General features: G+C 35.4%; 1 pseudogene; it reads left to right on the top strand.

Annotated features, from left to right (window-relative positions):
- LOC106997473 (putative C-mannosyltransferase DPY19L2) overlaps positions 1-18,096 on the top strand; it is a 105,545-nt pseudogene that overhangs the window by 40,104 nt on the left and 47,345 nt on the right.

The raw sequence follows: 18,096 nt of genomic DNA, 5'->3' as shown, positions 1-18,096 counted from the left end.
AAGCTTAACCAATATCATGTAACCAGAAACTGGAGATGTCACTAAAATTCTATCTCAAAGGCATCCCTTTTATCCTGTAAGGGTTTTTTTTTTTTTTAAACTAATTAAGATTTCCTAACAAAGGCTTTAATGGAATATCTCCTAGTTCATGTGTAAAATTAATAAAACATTGGAGGAGATCTTTCATTAGCAATAACAGCAGCTTATTTCTAATTGTATTCTCTAAGGGTGAAATTAAGAAAGCAGTAGGAAAAACTGTGTATCACATGTGGCGGGCACTTACATCTGCTAGCCTATCTTGATAAGAGTACCACAATGAAGCAGCAGTGAGACCTGTCTCAGGTGATAAGTTGAAATTAATTTCAATGGTCGTGTGTTTTGCTCCCACACTTAATTGCTCCCTGAGATAACCATATCAGCTACTTTTTGTCAATGAAAACTAAGGTGAAGTCGGTTTTGGTTACATCTAGGAAAGTATCTGCCTTTCTCACAAAAGGACAGACTTAGCTGCCCCTTCTCTGTTTCTTCCTGCTTTGATTACACTAGGATGTCATGCCCAGAGCTGCAGCAGTCATCTTGTGACCATAAGGGAAAGGCCATAAACATAGGAGATCTATCTGGCCTACCATGCTTCTGCTACTGAACCAATGCCAACAGATACTTATCTTTCATTTTCTTGTTGAATGATATAATAAACAACATCCATATTGTGTGAGCCACTTTTGTTAGGTTTTCTGTTTCTTTCGGTGGAACATTTTCCTAGCTGAATCATCAGATTTCTTTACAAGGTTATTCTTGTTGTGTAAAACATTTAAAATTAAAGTTAATTAATAGCTTTACTCTTTGAACAAATATTTGTTGAGTTTTCATAGGCTTATGTCAATTTAGAGTTCAGTAAATATACACACTTTTTGTTTTAGGAAGTTTTCAGCATAAAAAACACTAGCATAGAATCAATGAAAACTATTAACATAAGTCAGTGTTGTACCAGGGATACTATCCAGCACAGTACATAAAAAGAAGAGTAGTGATAAGTATAAGGATTGGAAAACTTGAAAAAAAAAAAAAAGTGTTCTTAAAAGTAGATTACATCATATATCTAGAAAAATTTTAAAAGTTGATTGATACAATGTTTGCAATAATAAGAAAATTTACAATGTTACTAGATGTAAACATTAATATTAAAATTCAAAATTATAAATTTTATACTTTAGGATCAAATAGAAAATAAAATTTTGAAAGGATGCTATTTAGAATAGCATTAAAAGCATGACGTTCCTCAGAATAAAACCAACAAAAGATATATATGACACCTGTGGGAAAATGATTAAAACATTCCTGAGATATGTCTGGGAAAATTCAAGTGGAGAGATATTCCATATTCATTGATTGAAGACTTGATATTAAAAAGATTTATAGATTCAATGCTCTACCAGTCAAAATTCCAACATATTTTTTGTTGACTTTGATGAGCTGATTTAAAAGTTTTCAGAAATGCAAAGGGCCAAATGCAGTCAAGGTATTCTTGAAAAAGAAGGATTTGCACTATCAATTGTTGCTATATTATAAAGCTAATGTAAAAGACACTATGATATTGGCACAGGAATAGACAAATGGGTAACTGAAATAGAGTACAGCCCAGAAGCAGAAATGTACATTTAAAGGCATTCGATATATGGAAGAGTGGGTATCGCAGATTGGTGGGTAAGGACAGGCATTTTAATAAATAGTGCTGGAATAATTGGGAGATCATATGGAACAAGGAGAAATTGGAACTATATAAATAATAAATCCAAGCTGGATTAAACACTCAAATATGAAAGACAAATTTTTTATAAAGTGTTCAGCATATAATACAGAAGTCACTTGGAATAAGAAATGATTTCTTAAACAAGATACAAAAATCCAGCCATGAAGAAAAACTGATAAATTGGATGAAAAGAACTTCAGTTCCTCAAAAGAACTACAGGATAAAAAAAAAAAAAAACCTCCAAGTGAGTGAAGATATTTACAAAGTATATACCCCACCTACTATCCAGAAATTCCATTAATTAACTTGACAAATATTTATTGAAAGCCTGTTGTGACTTGGAGCACTGTTCTGGGTGCTTGGAATACAGAACAGAAATCTCTGTCCCTGTGAAGTTTATATTAGAGTGGGAAGATGAAGACAAAGAAGAAAGACAACCTGATAGAAAAATGGACAAAATGTTTATGAACTGGTATTTCCCAGAAGAACACCAAATGGTCAATAAACATATGTAAAGTTGACCACCATCATTAGTCATGAAGAAAATACACATTCAAACCACAGTGAAATACCAACTCACATCTAATAGATTGATAAAGGAGCTTTCATCCACCACAGGTGGACACATAAATTGGTACAACTATTTTGGTGAACAGTGTACATTATCTGGTAAAGTTGAAGGTATAGATACCTTGTAACTCAGCAATTCTAGTTTAAAGTATATATTCCCAAAAAAGTCTTGCACATGTGTACTAGGAAGTACATACAATAATATAGTAGCATCATTTGCAAAAGCTTCAAACTGGAAACAACCCAAATATCCATTAACAGAGAAATGAATACATTTTGGTTTATTAACATGGTGGAACAGTATACAATAATGAGAATGAATGAACTATACGGCTACACACAACATGGTTGATTCTTACAGATATAATTTTGAATGAGTGAATCCAGGTACAGAATTTTTAAAAATACTGCATTCTTCCATTTGTATATTGTTTAAAAACAGATTAAAGTAAATCATAGTTTGATATGTATATAGAAAGAGTTATGTTGATAATCTCAAAAATCAGGTCAGTAGCTGATTCTTATCTTGGAGGCTGGCAAGTAGAGACTCAGTATAATCGTTTCTCTATTTCAGTTAATTATGTGGTGACTACATGGATGTTCCCTTTATATAGTTGTATAAGCTAGAAATTTTATGCACTTTTCTATATGCCATATAGAAAAATGTAAGCTTGTTATTGTGAGGGAAAAGAATTGCTTTGAGATTGTTTGGGCAGGTTTAAAAATGTTCTATTTTTTTTTTTTTAAAGCTCTGTTTTTGTGCCAGGCACAGTGGCTCACACCTATAATCCCTGGGAGGCCGAGGCGGGCGGATCATGAGGTCAGGAGATTGAGACCATCCTGGCTAACATGGTGAAACCCCATCTCTACTAAAAATACAAAAAAAATTAGCCAGGCATTGTGGTGGGCACCTGTAATCCCAGCTACTCGGGAGGCTGAGGCAGAAGAATCGGCTTGAACCATGGAGGCGGAGGTTGCTGTGAGCCACGATCACGCCACTGCACTCAGCCTGGGTGACACAGCGAGACTCCTTCTCAAACAAACAAACAAAAAAACAAAACAACAGTATCAAAAGAAATGGTTTTTATCTTTCATCTGATTTTTGTATTCTGCATTATTGCTTCTCTGGGACTCAAGTAAAGAATATTTGCAGTAGTTTAGACAGTTATAAGTTAATGGTACATGAAACTGTTAGAATCTTCATCTCTCAATCCCTTAAATCCAATTTCAAAAGATAAAAATTTACCTTTATTCAGAGTATTCAAAGGATGTGATCTAGACTCTAAAGTGCTAGTCTGTTTCTTAAAAAATTATTTTATGTGGTGGTGCGCGGTGGCTCACACCTCTAATCCCAGCATTTTGGGAGGCCAAGGTGGGTGGATCCTGAGGTCAGGAGTTTGAGACCAGCTTGGCCAACATGGTGAAACCCCGTCTCTACTAAAAGTGAAAAAATTAGCCGGGCATGGTGGCATGCGCTTGTAATCCCAGCTACTCAGGAACCTGAGACAGGAGAATTGTTGGAACCCAGGAGGTGGAGGTTGCAGTGAGCCGAGATTTCACCACTGCACTCCAGTCTGGGCAACAGAGCAAGACCCCGTCTCAAAAAAACAAAAAGAAAAGTATTTTATGTTCACACCCTATGACCCTATGTATTTTATTTAGAAAGTGTTTTAGCTATTTCTGTGGGGTGGGATTGTAAACTAGTTCAACCATTATGGAAAACAGTATGGCGATTCCTCAAGGATCTAGAACTAGATGTACCATATGACCCAGCCATCCCATTACTGGGTATATACCCAAAGGATTATAAATTATGCTGCTATAAAGACACATGCACACGTATGTTTATTGCAGCACTATTCACAATAGCAAAGACTTGGAATCAACCCAAATGTCCATCAGTGACAGATTGGATTAAGAAAATGTGGCACATATACACCATGGAATACTATGCAGCCATCAAAAAGGATGAGTTTGAGTCCTTTGTAGGGACTTGGATGCAGCTGGAATCCATCATTCTTAGCAAACTATCACAAGAACAGAAAACCAAACACCGCATGTTCTCACTCATAGGTGGGAACTGAACAATGAGATCACTCGGACTCAGGAAGGGGAACATCACACACCGGGGCCTATCATGGGGAGGGGGGAGGGGGGAGGGATTGCATTGGGAGTTATACCTGATGTAAATGACGAGTTGATGGGTGCAGCACAGCAACATGGCACAAGTATACATATGTAACAAACCTGCACGTTATGCACATGTACCCTACAACTTAAAGTATAATAATAATAAATAAATTAAAAAAAAAAAAGAAAGTGTTTTAGCTATAATAAATTATAAAATCGAGATTAATTTATATGTACACTTTTTAGAATTGTACATTCAGGATTTAAACATCAACTACATGGGTATGGTTTAGTACTATTATGTTTTAAATATGATTTAAACTATGATTTTAAATTCTGAGGTAATTTTGTAAAAGCTCACTATATTTTCCATGAATTTTGATTGTATACTCTTATTTTTTTTTTTTTACAGTGGTACTCAACTAGGAGGTCTTATTACAGTACTGTGCTTCTTTTTCAATCATGGAGAGGTTTGTTTTCTAGAAAGCAATTTTTAAGAAGTAGAAGGGGTTATAGAGGAACAAGGAAATATACTCGTCAAAACAATATGTAATTGTATACTACTTATTACTTCACAATATTTTAGAGACCCTTGTGTTATAAGTTGATACTTTAATCACACTGATTGAAATGTTTAAATAGCTAGAATTTCAAACGTGAAATCTCTTGCCTTACTTTTAGTAAATATATACATATACATATATTCTGTAGAGAAAAGGAAATACTGTACTTGTTGAGTTGAATCACGTCATGCACATTATCTGATGTATTCCCAGTAAACTTTTTTTGTGGGTGGTGGCAGCCTCATCATACAAGTTATGAAATTTAAATTTAGAGAAGGTTAAGTTATTTATCCGCATTCCACATTTGCTGCATTATGAAGCTGGATTTCCCATTCCATGTCTGTCTGCCTCTAAAACCTCACATATGTATATTAATTTATATTTTATAAATGATAAAATTATAGTTATATTTTATAAAAACATATTTTATATATATAACATATATATTCAACTTTTTTATTGTGGTAAGAATAAGTAACATGAGATCTGCCCTCTTAACAGATTTTTAAGTGTACAATACGGTATTAACACAATATTGTATAGCAGATCTCTAGAACTTACTCATCTTGCCTAAGTGAAACTTTGTATGCATTGCACTCCCCTTAACAACAATGAAAGAGGCCTCAAGCCTGACAAGCAGGGACACAGTTAAGACACTGCCTCCTGCTCCCTCACTTCTTTCTGTTACGTCATGCTGTCTGTTCAGTAATGCAAAATGCTGAAACTTACTAATTCAGCCCAATGAAACACAGTCCGCCTAAAAAAGAGCTCATAGAAGCTTATTTCAAATACGATGGATTCATTCAACAAAATACTGAGTACATACCACGTCCATGCTCTGTTAGATGCTGAGGATATGGCAATGAAAAAGAGAGAGATTCTGACTACTAGCTCTTGGGAACAAAATATTTAATATGTTATGACACAGGTTACATAGGGTAGAAGTACTTTTTTTTTTTTTTCAAGGTGGAGTCTTGCTCTGTCGCCTGGGCTGGAGTGCCATGGCGCGATCTTGGCTCACTGCAACCTCTGCCTCCTGGGTTCAAGCAATTCTCCTGCCTCAGCCTCCTGAGTAGCTGGGATTACAGGCATGTGCCACCACGCCCAGCTAAATTTTTGTATTTTTAGTAGAGATGGGGTTTCACCATGTTGGCCAGGCTGGTCTCGAAACCCTGACCTTGTGATTCACCTGCCTTGGCCTACCAGAGTACTGGGGATTACAGGCATGAGCCACCGCACCCGGCCAGGGTAGAAGTACTTTCATCCATTGCTGTTGCGTTAATTTTTAAAAATCAGTTAGATAAAGGAATCATAAAAATTACACATGAAAGCCATATATATTATTTTAAAGCAAACAAATGCATTGTCATTCAACAATGTGCTGATATAATGACAAAGCTTTTTCTTTTAGTGTGCCAGGAAACTGTTGGTATAAGTTGACTTTCTTATATGTATCATAATTCTTCTTCCAACATTTACAATTTTGGTATCTTGGAAGAGGAGCAATAACTTTTAAGACTCTTGCAAAGTAATAAGAGTTCACATTCTTTCTAGAATTTCAGAATTGTTGATGGAAAATTTTTCTAATACTCTGACCTATATGTCTTAGAAGTCATTTTAAAGTTTGTATGAAACTTTAATACTTTCATTACATGCATCGCATTTGTAGTTCACAAATACTTCTCGTTGTTTTTAAAATATATACTTAACCTTTTTTAAGGTACATTTTACAAATTCTGAGGCAATCTTAGCTATTCGAAGTGTGTATTTATATTCATTCGAATATACTTGTTATGTAGAAACTCTCTTGGTGCTTGCGAGTGATCTAGGTGACATTTGTTTAGGTATTTGTCTTGGCATGCATATATCCCAAAGCCTGGGATGCCAGGATCATATGCCAGGATCATACCTTGAGAGCTGGACTGTGGATCTAGTTGGTCAGTCACAGAATTCTCACAACTCTTATATGTACAATCTTGTTTGTCCCTTGGGTTTCCTTTTGCTGGGTCTGATATATCTGTTGCTGATTTCTGGACATGGTAGTTAATTGCTCTCTACTTAATGGCCTCATGCGTTAAGAGAGCTTCAAAAACTGAGAAGCCATGCCAGACACTCAGAAATGGGATATAGTGAACCTAGTGTTAAAATTACTAAAACAGACTCACCCCTGGTTTTTAAATATGTTTGTTGTAGTAAACATGATGTAAAGTGGGCATTTTGTTGATTTCAGGCCACCTGTGTGGTCTGGACACCACCTCTCCGTGAAAGTTTTTCCTATCCATTCCTTGTACTTCAGATGTATATTTTAACTTTGATTCTCAGGTAACTTTGATTCATAAAACAAAGGCAAATAAATTATAATTTAAGTTTCTTAAAATATGCTTCAATTCAGTACTTTGGGAGGCTGAGGTAGGTGGATCACTTGAGGTCAGGAGTTCAAGACCAGCCTGGCCAACATGCTGAAGCCTCATCTCTACTAAAATACAAAAATTAGCCAGGCATGGTGGTGTGCACCTGTAATCCCAGCTACTTGGGAGGCTGAGGCAGGAGAATTGCTTGAACCTGGGAGGCAGAGGTTGCAGTGAGCCGAAATTGTGCCACTACACTCCAGCCTGGGCAACAGAGCGAGACTCCCTCTAAAAAAAATACATAAATATATATTTTATATATACATATTATATATATATATATACTTCAACCTATGAAGTTGTAATTACCAAATTTAGACCATTTTTTAGTTATTTTAAAAGTAAATTGAGTATAGAGTTAAGAAAATAATTCAAAATTGCTATGTAAAAATGGCTGTCCATTTAAGAGTGTAGGCTACAGGTTTTAGATAACTACATTATGTTTTAATAAACCAAAAGGTATGTGTTTGTATATAGTTTGCCAAGATTCAAATTGTAATTGTTTGAGAAACAATTACATTTTCTCTTCAAAGTTGAGGTACTTTGACATTGTTTTCTAACCTGTGGTTTTGATGACTGTGCCATGAAAAGTGTTCTGTGTGCAAACGAATTTGGGAAATGCAGAGTTGGATGGATAAGGAGTACATATATTTGCATATTTATGAAGCATTTCTGAACAACTAATGTTTCTAATAGGACAACCAGTTTCATTTCAAACTTTATTTTTTGGATACTTTTTTTTTGTAGGGATTACGTTTATAAGCATTTCAGATATTTAAGAGGTCTGAGAAATGAACAAAAAAAAAAACCCATATGTGGTAGAATACTATAAATAGCCTTTCAGAGAAATAAGTTTGATAGAATACTAATGAGAACTCTCACTGAATGAAATAATGATCACTATCTCCTCCAAACTCCCAAAGGACCCCATTCTTCACCTGCTATCCCTGGCAGATTCTGCCTTATATAAAAATCATTTGTTTGTCTTCCTTGTTTTTTAACACAGTAAATTTATGAATCATCCACACATACACAAATTTTTATTTCTTTCTTTAGAGATGAAGTCTTGCTCTGTCACCCAGGCTCATTGCACCCTCTGCTTCCCGGGTTCAAGCGATTCTCCTGCCTCAGCCTCCCAGGTAGCTGGGATTACAGGTGCACACCACCACCTCCAGCTAATTTTTGTATTTTTGGTAGAGGCAGGATTTTGCCGTGTTGTCTAAGCTGGTCTCGAACTCCTGACCTCAAGTGATCCGCCCGCTTCAGCCTCCCAAAGTGCTGGGATTACAGGCGTGAGCTGCTGTACCTGGCTAATTATATGTATTTAAAAGTACTACTGGAAACAGGGACCATGCCATATTTATCTCTTTAACCACGGAACACTGCACACGTCCATGCAAATATTTGTGGCACTCAGATAAAGCTAATTGAAGAGTGGTAAATAGTAGTGTACTGGGGTGGCACAAACCTTGAGAATGGAGCAGGCTAACTTCTGATTTCTTACCAACCTGACGAGTATATTCTGGGGTTGAATTTGGATTTAGGAACCTCCTCCTCATTCAGATCTCTATATCTTTGCTCTACACTTTGCCTTCTCTCAGAGATTAGGTGATGGAAGCTGCCCATTCTTCATCACCCCTTGCTATTCGTTCCCAGTTTAATTCCTAGGAAGGTGGGTTATATTTTTTTGAAGTGATATCAGTCTGGTCAGTTAGGGGTTTCATGGAATAAAATGCTTTAATTAGAACATTTAGGGTTGTATCATTGAGGGCATGTGCTATACTCTGTATCTTAGTCAAAAGTAATTTTTGTTTGAAAAATATAAGACTACAAAGTACATAATGAGTATTTTATGATAACATTAGTAAACAATATGAACATTTAGAATTTTGTTTTTGAAAATTTATATACGGTTGTACAAAGATTCATCAAAATCCAATACAGCATTTATAAAAGGAACAGTTACAGTTCTATTGTTTAGGTAAAATATTTGTGTTTCTTTTTTCATATCTAAAAGTTACTGTAATTCTGTATGGTAAAAGTTATTGGTTCCTAATACATCTCAGTAATGCAGAATGGACCATTTAAACTTCCACTTGCTTCAGCTAAATTCTAGAATGACTTTTTAATATTTTAAGATTCTTTTTGCTTAAATTTTTCCATAGTTGTAAACTTATTACTTTGTTAGCACTTACATTTCTCTTCAATGTTTTTTGAAACATAAAAGTGGTGGTATGTAAAAGTTGTTGCTACACATACAGGAGAAGCATGTTGAGGTGTGCAGAGGCAGCGCCGCATCCTATTTTCTGACCTCCTTGCTGGAGTATTAAATTTCTAATGTCATGCAGATGTAGAGGAAGATGAGCTTTTGTATTTAAAATATTTAATGGTAAATTACAACGTTATTTTTATAACTCTAATTTTGATTGCTTCATGCAAACCCTGTAGTATTTCAATTTATTTTTAGTATACTTTAAAAAGTTAACTATATATTTTGTTGTATGAATAGTAAAGGTAATGGAATAATTTAGATTTTATCATTTTGCAATTAGTCTTTCTTTTTAATGACAGCCTGTTTTTAGGGTGAAACTTATTGGTATCAATTCTCTCTATTAAGGACCTCGAGCAATGATAGAAGGCCCTTCATTGCACTCTGTCTTTCCAATGTGGCTTTTATGCTTCCCTGGCAATTTGCTCAGTTTATTCTTTTTACACAGGTAAGAAGATTTTTTAAATTAATTTTTATTTTTATTTTAAGTTCTGGGGTACATGTGTGGGATGTACAGGTTTGTTACATAGGTAAATGTATGCCATGGTGGTTTTTGCACCTATCAACCTATTACCTAGGTATTAAGCCCAGCATGCATTAGCTATTTTTCCTAATGCTCTCCCCACCCCATCCCCCAGCAGGCCCCAGTGTGTGTTGTTGCCCTCCCTGTGTCCATGTATTCTCATTGTTTAGCAACCGCTTATAAGTGAGAAAATGTGGTGTTTGGTTTTCTGTTCCTGTTGCTGAGGATAATGGCCTCCAGCTCCATCCATGTCCCTGCAAAGGACCTGATCTCATTCCTTTTTATGGCTGTGTAGTATTCCATGGTGTATATGTACCACATTTCTTCATCCAGTCTGTCACTGATGGGCATTTGGGTTAATTCCATGTCTTTGCTATTGTGAACAGTGCTGCAGTGAACACATGGGTGCATGTGTCTTTGCAATACAATGATTTATATTCCTTTGTGTATATTAATTAAGTTGAATGCAAGATGTACTTGGTTGTTTCCATAGAAAATTTTAAATATGGTGACATTTATGCCCTAAAAGATTTTCAAAATGGGGAATAAAGTTTACTTAAAGGTATGATTTTTATGAAATAATATAATTTCACATTATTTTACTGTGTTGATTAGTTTGACAGATTTTAAGGCTCAACATGTGAAAGAGTTTTTCTATTATATTTATTCACAAATGTTATTTTTGGTGTTTGAGATAGTATCTGTATATATCTACCTATAGATTTTCCTTTTGTCCTGGGAATCATTCTGGGTGCCAAGCTACACAGCATGCTAAGGGCCAATCCTACTCTTCACAGCAGGACATTCTGCTTCTAATCCAGCTAAATGTTGACTGTTTTGACTGTGGAGCAGAATTTTACCTGGCAGCATTTCTGCGAGCTTTAATCATAAAGCTCATCATTGCTTAAGTGAGCTGAGCCCATATCCTATTTCCAAAGCAGCTACGTAACTAGTACCAAGAAACTGAATTGGGAAAGCAGAGAATAAATGGAGAATTTTGATGAAATTTCATGATACTAAGATTTTCCATCAGTGTTCCTTCCTGCATAACAAATACTGATGATAATAATAATATTCTATATTGGAAGTGAGAAATTCTGCTAAGAAGTCTCATGCTGCCAGTAGCCTACAAAGAATGAAATTATAACCCCAGCTCAATTGGTGCTGCATGTTTAAAGTATTCTCTCTGCTTTACTTCATAATAGTTGGCCCCTTTCACGTTATAACACAGACATTATTCTATGGTTTTCATTATTTGCACATGCCAACAGAGTAGAATAGATTTTTAATGAGCATCACTTTATTGCAAGCCCATTTATTAATCCAGTGGTAATGATGCAACTAAGAAGCTCTTTGGGTCGGGCACGATGGCTCACACCTGTAATTCTTACACTTTGGGAGGCTGAGGCGGGTGGATCACGAGGTCAGGAGTTCAAGACCAGCCTGGCCAAGATGGTGAAACCCTATCTCTAATAAAATTACAAAAAAATTAGCTGGGCGCCTGTAATCTCAGCTACTTGGAAGGCTGAGGCAGAGAATTGCTTGAACCTCGGAGGAGGCAGAGGTTGCAGTGAACCAAGATCACGCCACTGCACTCCAGCCTGGGTGACAGAGCCAGACTCAGTTTCAAAAACAAAACAAAGAAAAAGAAGAAGCTATTGGGTAAGTTTGGTATTGCTGTAATGATTTTCTAGCCGTTCTCTGGATATATACTAGGCTGTTATTTTTCTTTACTAATGTATATAGTTTTGTTTGTATGTGTGCATTTCATGCTTACAGAGGGATAATTCAATGTTCTTTGTTATTTTCTGGGAGTACGTTAAGATTTTATTCTTAATTGTGTTTTTTATAGATTAAGGTTAAAATTAGTTTATTGTGCCACCACACCTGGGTAATTTTTTAGTTTTTTGTAGAGATGAGGTATCAACATTTTGCTCAGGCTGCTCTTGAACTCCTGGGCTCAAGCAGTCCTCCTATCTTGGCCTCCCAAAGTGCTGGGATTATAGGCGTGAGCCACCATGCCTGGCCCAATTTTTTTTTTTTTAATGACTTCTGTGCTCTCCTGGAATTTTCAATCCTATCAGTTATTTCCTTGAACATTTGAAGCAAAACTAAAGACATATCTGATTATGCCAGACAAATGTTTGAGTGATCTCCAAGCTAAGAATAGTTTTTATATATTTAAAGGGTTATAGAACAAAAATAGAAAAAGAATATACAAGAGACTGTATGTGACCAACAAAGCGTAACATATTTATTATCTGGCCTTTTATATAGCAAATGTGCTGGTCCCTGATCTAAATCTTTTGTGGATCTATTTCTATTGTGTTAGCGATAGTGTCTTATCTCCATCTATTCTGGGTTATTTTTGATTTGGTGCTGGACATTATACATGAAAAATTGGAGAGGCAAGTAAAAAGCACTAATAAATCTTGAACCACCTTCATGCAATCAGATTGAGATGATCCATAGATGGGTTTCAGTCTTTCTGAGGGCTGCTTGATTTCTGGTTCACTATTATAGTATGGCCTTTTGAAACTCCAAACTAAAGCACCATTCTTGGTGCACTCTGACTGCTGAATCTGCTGAAATGCCTGCTCAGCTTGCTGGTCTCCCAACTGCCTCTCAGCTGGCAGGCATCTGCCTCTGTTGAAATTGGCAGATACCTCTGGGAGAAAAGTGGCCGAAAACGTCATGCTCATCACTATAGATTGCCGTCTATCTTTTTAATTCCTCATTTGCTTTGTTAATAATCTGTGGCTTTCATACATATTTTAAAAATATTTTTATTTATATATTTATATTTTTCCTAGCCATTCTGGTTCTTAGTGGGAAGGAAGGTTGGTTCAAATTCCTTTACTTACCATTATTAGAAATGTAGCCCTCCTCTTATATTTACTTTGCCTGTGAATAGTAAAGTGTTAGTTTTCTATACTTTTTATCACTTTTGCTTTTTTATATTATTTCAGATAGCGTCATTATTTCCCATGTATGTTGTGGGACGCATTAAACCAAGCAAATTTCAGTAGATCATTTATGTGAACATGGTAACATTTTTAATATATATAAGTCAAATATTAAGATAGGTCCTCAGAGTTTATAAAATCGAAGTGATTCTGTTTTATAGGGTACCTCCTCTTTGGTAATATTTAATACATATGCTATTGGTGATATCCAGAAGGAAAACTGGAAATGTATATTATAGATGTCGTATTATAATAGATTATACTTTCAGGTAGACTGTGTATGTGCTTTACTCTCTAAAACTTTTATTTTTATGTTTTATTTATTATTATTACTACTTTAAAACTTCCTTTTCTTTCTCAGACATGAGATTTTTAGCATTTTGCCTGAATGACACTCTAACTGAAATTTTATATTCTTGCAATTTTGTTTTTGGCTTAGGTCCCAAACATAGCTTCCTTAAAAACATAAAAAGTTAGTAAAGCTTCATAAATAATAGAAGTCCAGAAGTCTAACAAAAATAAGATTAATAAAACTGGTATTTACAACTAAATCTTTCTTGTTATGTTACTCCATTGATAAAACAATATAAATCATAGACTTATTTTTCATTGTTCCAAGCAGCAGATGGAGAAAAAGTTAAATTCTGCCAGATAGAGTTCATAGTCTTGAATTTTAATACTTAGAATCTAGCAGTGACTTGAAAGTCTATTATCATTTGGCCAAGAGTCATTCATCTTTATGCAAATAAATTTGCATTAGAAATGGCTATATACCTACAAAGTATGCATTATGCCAATCAATGTAATAACCATAAAATGTATTTTTTCCACTTTTTTTTCAGATTTCAGTTATCATTAGTTTCATTTTGATGTTTGGAAATTTAATGTACTTATCTTCTTTTTATTCTTCATCTTTGTTAATGATGTGGGTGTTTAGTTCATAAAGTTGGTTTTTTTAACCTACCAAATAGCATGTTTTCCTGTCTAAAACAGTTATAACAGAATAAATAGACCCTTTCCTGATTATCATTCAACATGACACAGTTCTTCCCAAGCAAACCTGTCTTATCCTTGAAAAATATTACAGTATGAAGTTTTTCTTTTTAAGACAGTGCCCAAGTAAATATTGGAAAATTATTATAAAGTAATAAGACTTTATACATGCTTTAAACATATCCCATTTTATGATAAATATGACTTCTTTCTCCTAAGTCACTTGAGGAGGTTAAGTACTCATTGCAGTGACACTGCCACTGCCCAAAACATTTTTGGAACTCCTCTGAGTTTCCTTCACAGATACGGCACATTCTTTAGAATGTCTTCACTGGTGGCAAATCTTTGCCTTTCCAGAGTGAATTTGATTTTTGGAAATGACCAAAATTTTGTGAATATTTTGTGTAATTGGGCTGGGAAATACAGATCTTGCTCAAACGATGGTGTGACAGTAAAGTCATAAGACCAATTATTTTGCACCTATAACTAAATTATTTCTGAAGGCAGTTTAGAAAGTGTAGTTCCAAACTACTTTGAGCAATAGCAAGACAATTAGAATAAGTGTGTAGTCTGCTCACAGGAACTACATGGAATGACACTCATTTGGATATGTGTTTGGAAGGGTGGTTTAGTGAATCAGTTCTATTACACTGTAGTCATATTTCTGATGTCTATAAGCCAGAACCTAGAATATTCTCCTCTACCTCCCATCGCCACACTGATCAGAAATGATACCAACTTTCTGATATCTATAAGCCAGAACCTAGAATATTCTCCTCTACCTCCCATCTCCACACTGATCAGAAATGGTACCAACTACAGTAATGCCAAAATACAGCACTTTTCCATGTATGGTGCAGTGATTTAATCTTTTGGGATTGCCCTTATGTTTTAACATTTTTGCCTTCCATATCCTTTTTCCTTCATCGTAGTTAATCCCTCCTCTTTCTCTCCCCCCAGAAAATGCTCTTCCTTTCCAACATTTTGCCAAACTATTTCACCATTACAGAGTAGAGAACTCCTAATAGTGTGCTCATCTACCTCTTTTAATGAAAACTTTTTTATTTTGAAATATAGTACAGATAAAAACTGCATAAAGCAAATGTTTTGTGTGCTGACTTAGTGCTGGCTAATACTGATGAGTACAGTCTCCCCTCAGTGTCTGCAAGGATTGATTCCAGGACACCCCCAACCCCTGTGGATACTAAAATCTGCAGATGTTGAAGTTTCTTATGTAAAATGGTGTGTTATTTGCATATAATCTATGCACGTCTTCCTATACACTTTAAATCATCTCTGGATTACTTATAACATCTAATGCAATGTAAATACTATGCAAATAGTTGTATACTGTATTTTCATTTGTACTTTTTAAACTGTTGTATTATTATTATTTCAAATATTTTCTATCTGCTGTTGGTTGAATCTGCAGCAATTGGAACCCATGGATGTGGAGGGCTGACTGTGTTATGTATTACGTGGCAAACATTCTTAAACTACCATTATATCAAAATTATAATTTTCTAAATGAGTGTAGAAGCCCTTCATGTGACCCGTCCCAAAGCACTCCCTTGTACTGCCCTAAAACCATAATGACTGTCTTGATTGCTATGATAGTAACTTTCCAGCATTCCTTTATAGTTTCGTTACTTAAGTTTCTCTTTTTAGCTACAAGTTTCCTGCGTATCTGCCTGGTTTTATCCTCATGAAATTTATTTGTTGAAGAACTGGAGTCATAGAACATGTGGAGGATTTCATGGTCCAGATTTTGCTTTTTGAGTTCTTGTGGTATAGCTAAGCATGTTCCTTTGTCTCATGGTATAGCTTAATATATTAGAAACTGGATCTGAAACTTGGATTGCTTCAGGCTTGATCACTTTGGCAAATCTATAGTATTGTTCTTCCATCAAAAGGCACATAATGTCTCTCTTTATGGGTACTAGCCCTCAGTGCCTTATGACGGATCTGTTAATTCAATAGGGATTGCAGAGTGGTCACATTCTAATCCGTCATCTAGAGTTCATTTAGGAAAAGTTAAGTAAGTGTTGATTTACGTCTTTATTTGCAAGTTTTACAAATAATGAACTGGTTCCCTGTCATCTTCCAAATGTGGGCTTTTTGGGCTGTGTATGTGTGTGTTTAAGTTTCATTAGGAACATAGGGATTTAAACATTTTTGATGTATTTCAAGTTAATTGAAATTATTATCTTTACTCATTCTCAGATTGTTTCTTTGTTGACCAGGGAAGCCTCTTTAGGGTTCTCCTGAGTTCTCTGACGCGACCCTGGTGGTCTGATAGCACACTTGTGTCATGTATGACAAGTTCTTCCAGGTCTCTCTTGTGGACTCCTGTCCAAACCCTGGAGGAAGCCATTCCTGCAAGACACCCTCCTTGCCTTTACCGGGGAAACGGTGTTTTAAGACCGCAGTCTGGGACCCAAGGATACTCACTGCTACTGAGTAGGTCATTGTTTCTAGGCCTTCTTAGTGGACAGAGGTAGGAAATATCATAGGGTGCAGGCTCTCTCTCATTAAAAATCTACCATGAAAATGTGTGTGTGTGTGTGTGTGTGTGTGTGTGTGTGCATGCATTTATGGTAAACTAGCTCACAAGTTCTGAATTTACAAATCAAATTCAAGAATATGAGGTTTTACTTAACTCCTTCTATCCTGTATTTGTATTTTTGTTTCTCTTGGGTCTCAAGAAGCCTATGGATGATAGAATATCACATATCCATTTGCCTTCTCCCAAAGTGTATGCATGAGAATTGCTGTACTGCACCATGCATATGATTATGAGAAATAAAGATTTTTTTGCATATCCTTCTCTCATTCTCTTAACCCGTTTTTTTTTGTTTTTTTTTTTGTTTTTTTTTACTAATTCTGTATCTATATTGTCAGAACGTAGAGTATTGCATACTGTACTTTCTGCCTTATAAACCTTATTTTGTGTTTTTATGTGAACAAATACACATTTATTTATCAGCAGTCTTTATGTCGTTATCTCCTAGTTACCTTGGTTATTTTAGTCTTGTTCTACAAGAGAATTCATTCAATTCTGATGTGTTTGTCAGTTTGTTTTGTCACCTTTTACTTGAAAGTGAAGTTGGCTCTATGTAAAATTCTTGTCTCTTTTGTTTTTACTTTTTCTTTCTTTTCTTTTTCACTTCTTTTTTCTTTCTTTCTTTCTTTCTTTTTTTTTTTTTTTTTTTTTGAGACAGAGTTTCGCTCTTGTTGCCCAGGCTGGAGTGCAATGGTGCCATCTTGGCTCACTGCAACCTCCAGCTCCTGGGTTCAAGCGAGTCTCTTGCCTCAGCCTCCCGAGTGTCTGGGATTACAGGCGCCCACCACCACACTCAGCTAATTTTTGTATTTTTAGTAGAGACAGGGTTTCACCATGTTGGCCAGGCTGGTCTCGAACTCCTGACCTCAGATGATCGGCCCTCCTCTGCCTCCCAAAGTGCTGGGATTACAGGTGTGAGCCACCGCACCTGGCCGTCTCTTTTATTTTTTGCCTTGAGTACTTGTTTTACTTCTGTCCAAAAGGGTTGCTGTTAAAAGTGTTACAAGTTTTGATACGTTATAAACGTATCACTCTCTTTTGAATACTTTTTATCTTATTTCTTTTTTTATTTCTAAAAGTTTCTTCTCTTCACCTTTTATACCTCTTAAGGCATTATTATTATGTTCATTTCCTCATATTTCCTCTGCTTGAATTTTTATGTCTGAAATTATTGTTTTATTTCAAATTCTTTGATTTCTGTCAGCTCATTTCTCAGTTTTTCTAATTTTGATTTGTGTCATTCTTTCACATATTTTAGTAGTTTTAAATGTCTTAAATGGCTCATTTTGAAATATAAATTTTGTTTAATTATTCAGTCTTTCATCCTTAAGTAATGGTGTTAGCTACAGGATTTTTCAGAG

Source organism: Macaca mulatta, chromosome 3 (genome assembly GCF_049350105.2).
Source record: "Macaca mulatta isolate MMU2019108-1 chromosome 3, T2T-MMU8v2.0, whole genome shotgun sequence".
Lineage (NCBI taxonomy): Eukaryota > Metazoa > Chordata > Mammalia > Primates > Cercopithecidae > Macaca > Macaca mulatta.
The sequence above is the reverse complement of the archived record's forward strand: the minus strand, read 5'-3'. Positions and strand labels throughout refer to the sequence as shown.